The sequence below is a fragment of the Callorhinchus milii genome, unplaced genomic scaffold, assembly GCF_018977255.1.
Source record: "Callorhinchus milii isolate IMCB2004 unplaced genomic scaffold, IMCB_Cmil_1.0 Scaffold1, whole genome shotgun sequence".
Classification (NCBI taxonomy): domain Eukaryota; kingdom Metazoa; phylum Chordata; class Chondrichthyes; order Chimaeriformes; family Callorhinchidae; genus Callorhinchus; species Callorhinchus milii.
The window spans coordinates 29,886,009-29,892,225 of NW_024704742.1; positions in this window are offsets into that span (position 1 = coordinate 29,886,009).

Consider the following 6,217-nt stretch of genomic DNA (forward strand, 5'->3'; position numbering starts at 1 on the left):
ATCGCCTATGTCATAGATAATAATGATAATCCTTGCATTTGATATAGCGTCTTATCACGCCTTCGAGACGTCTCAAAGCGCTTCACAGAATATACTGTAAAGTGAATTGACTGTATAGTTGTGGGCGAAACGCAACAGCCAATTGTGCACAGCAGTGTCCCACAAACAGTCATGGATTGAGTGACTTATTAATGGCAGTTAATTTGGGAGTTAAATGGGAGTTTGGAGTTCATTATTAATGGGAAATTAAATGGGACTTGGGTAGATGTAAAAAAATTTTTTTTACGTCTACCCAAGTCCCATTTAATTTCCCATTAATACATTTCACACAACTCATATTCATAAGTCATATTAAACGTATGGTCCCAACCGATATGACATATGTGAGGTTTACTGTATATGGATTTATTAATGCGTACTACTTGAATGTATTTATTTTATTTGTCTTTTCTTTTGTAAAGATGTATAAGTATTCCTATATGTTATGTGCAGGTGTGTTTGGTGTATCTTGACCCATGTGACTCAATGTCCAGGAGATGCAACTGCAGCATCTTTTGCAGAGAGTGTTAGTTTTCTCTAAAGCATCAATTTGACTGCTCTTTCAAGTTAAGTATTATCCCCTTCACTTCCTCCATACATTCTCCCACTCCCCTAAGACCTTTCCAATATAGGAAGGTCTCAGTTGCACACATCAATTAAGTTTAACTTATTTCAGAAGTCTGCTGCAACTAATCGGTTTAATTTATTACAGTGGTTTACAATCCTCTCCATTTCATAAAGGAGATAAAAGCAGTCTTAATAGACTCCAAGTGGTATTCTGTACATGGAAAGTTGTAGCTTACACAGACTAAAATATTTGGAGTTCATTATTTTTAAAAATAAAAGAAACCTTCCAAAGGAACCATTTAACTCAACCATTCAAATTGGTTGCCCATTTTGGTTGTAAAATGAATAAAGTTGTGTTGATAATAATCTTTGCATTTGATATAGCACCTTATCATGTCATTGAGGCATCTCAAAGCACTTCTCAGAATATATTGTACAGTGGATCGACTGCGAATTTTGTGGGCGAAACGTGTTATGGATTTTGATCTGTTTGTGCTGTTAAGATGCAAAAGTACAGTGGGCAACTTGGATATAGTGAAACACAAGGTGAATTACAGCAAACCGTGAAACTGATTGGTACATCACACCTGCTGCAATGAAGTGAGTACAAGCTTATTGTGAAAATCTGGACATTGTTCAGTCTCTAACGTGCAGTGAAACATGCCCTGAAGGTTAATGGAAACCAGCAGACATAGAATCATAGAATGCTGCAGCAAACAAACATAAAAGTATTACTGTGCAAAACAATCCCTTAAAAGTTCTCGGACCATTCTTGGGGTACCCGCTTTCAGAGTGGAGCTGCACTGCTTTGTATTTGTAATACCCGAAGTTTGCTTCACCTCCCACTTGACTCCTGTACAATGAATCAACTTCAAAGTACAATACTGTATAAATTGGGCATGTGTTGGCCAGCTCTTATAGCAATTATCTTTTCAGGGTCAAACAAGATCTTGTTGTAATGGGATTACATTGGTTTAGATTTACCTTGCAAACAAAGTCAGTCTTTTAAAACTATTTTGAAGAAAATATGAAAAGGTTTACCAGTTTTTCTGTCTCATAGTCCTTAGGTGGTAATGTTTGGTCAAATACCACCTGCACTGGTGGGCACCTGGGTTTCTGTGATACTTGATCAGGGTTTGAGTATGTAGTGTTTCTCCTCTGCTTAAATTATGTTTCAAAAAATACATTTTTAACAATGTTGCTATTTGTTGAATTATGCCTGAAGTAGCGAAAACTATCCATCAGATTCCATGTTAACTGGAGTTAACATGTATTGTAACTTTCCCATGAATTGATTCTGCAGATGCTTATTTGTGCCTTGAATGAACTGTTCTATCCTGTTCATACAGTCATCCATGTGTACAGTTGGCATTAGTCCAGGAATTTATTTATTAAACTTCAATTTGAAAACAAAAATCTAATTCCAAATAAAATACTTTGCCTTCGGAAAACATCTTGGTGTCACCCTTTCAATGTAGCAATGTTACTATTTCAAACTGTTATTATTTATAACAATTCAAGTTTTGGTTCTTAAGTTAAAGAAGAAAGTCACGAGAGAGAGAGAGTGAATGCATGAAAATAATGGCGTTGGTGGAGAAAAGTCTTTGCTGAACTTTTGTTCTGCGATGTTCGTACTCGCCTGGAATAAAACTTTGAAGCAAAATCGAAAATTATAAAGCTGATGATTGAAAAGATAGGTGTGGAAAATAAATGGGAAAGTAGGGAAGAGGAGCTGCATTTGAAGAACTTTTCTGGAAAAACACACAAAAAGTCTGAATTCACTGAATAGAGAGGGACGGCCGGCCGGGGGTGGGGGGTTTGGGGAGAGCAGAGAAATGCAGTAAGTGAAAGTCAGAGAGAAAAGGGGCATACTGGGACACACTCATGACATGGGACCCCTTTAACTTCCACCTGAACAGGTAGACATGAGTCTTGAGTTTAATGTTTTATCTGAAATCTGAAGTACTCCTCCAGTACTGTATTGGAGTGTCGGCCAAGGCTAAGAGCTCAAAGTCTCTACACGTGGGTTCTGTTGAATGTTGTCAGTCAGGAACTTTTTAAGATTGGATACCAAATTTTGGTCAATCTAGTGATAGTGTAGGTCGTAAAGTGCTCGGATATTCTGATCTGAAACGTCTGCTGTACCCTCAAACACCAAACACTCCGCTTTCTATTAATTCAATGATTTGGTGACAATTTTGAAGGATGGTGACAATGAAGCTTAAACCAGACAAGGAGATAAAAATCCCCACCACGTTTGTTGCTCTCAAACATTTGGGAAATTATCAATTCCTGGAAGCTTAATTGTGCATTTCATGTGTGATTAGCACACGACAACCCTCGAACAAAACCTCCGATAATTAAGTGGGATCCCTTGAAGGAAAGTGTTTCATTTGAAAGGCCAACTTGACATGCATAGATTGGGGAGGTCAGATCCTAATATCTATTGATGTGTTTCTCTATTGATGTGTGGTGCTGCAGGACCACTTCAAACAAACAGCTCCGTGGTAGCTCAGACACAATCCACAGCACTGGTGACAACAAAGGAACTGCAGTCCCACACGGACAGCTTTTTAGTTTGGTCACAAATTGGAATGAATTGAGAATTAGACCTTCACTTGTTTGCGAGTTGCCAGCCTGAAGACAGCCTCATCTGACTGCACTGTTGGATCGCATGGATTGTTTATCTTACTGCTTTTGAAGACACCTGTGGAGGTTTAGTCAGGCACTTTGGATCCAGTACCCCAGCATAAATGTAGCATTATGTTGTTGTAGTATGGCAAAGGGTTTGATCCAAGGGTTATCGGGCCTCATAGGAACTGTTATAATAATAATAATAATAATAATCCTTGCATTTGATATAGCGCTTTTCACGTCGGGAGGACATCCCAAAGCGCTTCACAGAACACACTGTAAAGTGAATTGACTGTATATTTGTGGGCGAACGCGGCAGCCAATTGCGCACAGCAATGTCCCACAAACAGTCATGGATTGAAAATGACCAATTTATTATTGTTTTTTTTGGTTTTGGAGGGATTATTATTAGGCGTGTGGAGTAAGGAAACTTGCCCAAGGTTTCGCCCTCTGCCTGGAATTGAACTCAGGTCTCTCGCTTGCAAAGCGAGTGCTCAACCACTGAGCTACAGGACTCCAAACTGTTGATACACATTGTCTCTGCTCTGACAGGGCAATGGAAATTTCCCATTTACAAGCTCGCAACTGGTGTTAGTTTTTCTGATGGAGAGTTACTTTTGTCAATTTATCACCAAGTTCAATTGGTCACTATTTTAAAGAGAACGAGTTTCATTTGTTTCACTCCACCTGATACTCAGAAACCAAAAATCTGCAACTTCTTCTCACAACAAATATTAATCGAATGAAGTTGATTTCATTATTTGTAAATAGTCATCTTCAGATACTTACAATGTATAGTGGAATCTATACAACATTATTAGTAATTTGCACTTATTTGTAAATAATAGGTTGGTAAACTGAGGAATTCTGGCATGAGGTGGTTGACCTCACCAGTGAGTTATGATTTAAATAAACCATTCAAAACAATACACTTACACAATACACAATTTGAACTTCTGTGGCACCTTTCATGTAGCAAAATGTCTCAAAGCGATTTACAAATCACTTACAGCTGCAGTAATAATAATAATCAATGAGTTTGACATAACACTTTATCATGTCATTGAGATGTCTCAAAGCCCCTTCACAGAATATATTGTAAAGTGAATTGACTGTATACTTTGTGGTCAAAACAGTAATTTGTACTTTGCCGGGTTAGGGTCCTGTTCACTCACGATTGTTGGCTGCAGGTTTAGCCAGGTTTGGAGACGTGTTTTCAAATTAAATTGTATTTTACCCATTTTATACAAATTGTCAAATGAAATCAGACCTGTTTCAAAATAATTTTATTTTCCAGTTTAAAGATTAAATCACCTGTACTATAATAGATTGTCAAATTCAATTCAAGTCTTCCCCCTCCACCCCGCTCTCTTTAGTTCCTGGTCATCATCCAGTGCCTCATACATTCAGATTTTAAATACATAACGTGGCAAAAAAATGCACCAAAAGGCTTTTGCACCTATTGCTCTGACCTGACCAGTGAGTCACGAATGGCACTTTTGACTAATGATCGATGGCCACATGCTCAAAATGTGAGTTGGTACATAATTAAAGTAACAAAATGCAATGTTGAAATAGTCCAAAAACAGGGGCGGGGGAGAAGGCACACGATTGTGGTGATTGTGAGTTTTTATACTGTTTTGGATTTTAAAAGAGTGCAATAGTTCAAGACTGATTCGGGTCTCGAGTCTTTGGATGCTTGGGACATTGCACACAATCAGTTGTTGTGGAGGTCGCAATGTCCTAACTCCAGTCACACTCAGTGGTAGTATTTTTAAAAGTAATGATAAGTTGAGTAGACAAAGCACTTGTTCACAATACCCTCCCAATTATTTCCCTGCTCGGAGACATTTGAGCATGTGGTTTAAGAACCCTCATTTTCAGCTACTGCAAAAATAATCCTTACATTTGATACAGCACCTTTCACAGCAGGAGGACATCTCAAAGTGCTTCACTGGATATACTGTGAAGTGTAGCGAATATTTTTTTTACACAAGTGAATCCTATATGGGTGGATGCTTTTTCACTTCAGAAGATTACCTCTTTATGCCCGAGTTAACTTGGTATAAGAACATTGAAACAAGAAGAGACTATTTGTCAAACACATTCCATCCTTTCACTGGATCTTGGCAGATTTTTAAATACTATTTCCATACTCAATACTCTTCCTTCCCTAGTATCCATGTATATATGCACTTTTCAAATATCCCTCAATGATTCTGCACATTCCACCCCGTGGAGGAGTGCTTGGCACATCATCGATGCCCTGTGTGTGGAAGAACATTTTTGTTCTTTGGCACAGACACAGTAAGTTGAAAGGCCTCCTGTGCTGAAAATTTGTTGCTATTTGAAGCACGAGCATCTAATTTGCTTATCACTAAAATTCCAGAAGCCTGAAATAGACAGACCAGTAATCTGCAGCTGTAGTCCACCCAGAGGAGCGTTCCCCTGAAATGCAGTCCGTGCCCTGATATCGAGGTTTATCAAGTGCATAGGGCTGTTGTTAACCTGCAAAGCAATATCGACCAGCGAATGCATCAGAAGCCTGACATACCCTGGCCAAATGTGTATGATTCTTTCCCATGCATAGCTTGTATGTACGTTTTCACCTTTGGAATTTGCAAGGTGTCATGTAAGTTGTATCAGTCAGGACCGTAACATTTAATATGACATACTTGAAGTTTGAGTTACAGGCAAACTGTATAAATTGTATAAAAATGTAATTAATAATCTATACTGTGCATGCATAATTCAGTGCTGCCGGTGAGTGTGGGAGAAATGGAGGGTAGGGGAGTGCCATTAGGTGTTACTTAATAAGAGTCGTGCAAATAAATCTAAGTGGTTTCAATATTAAACTGAATGGGACTCAGGTGAATGTACATATAAAGAAAATACTTTTACTATATAGCAAAACAGGACCCTTACTCCAGGATAATTTCCGAAGAACTTTCTTTTGCTTAAGCCCTTTCTACAAATA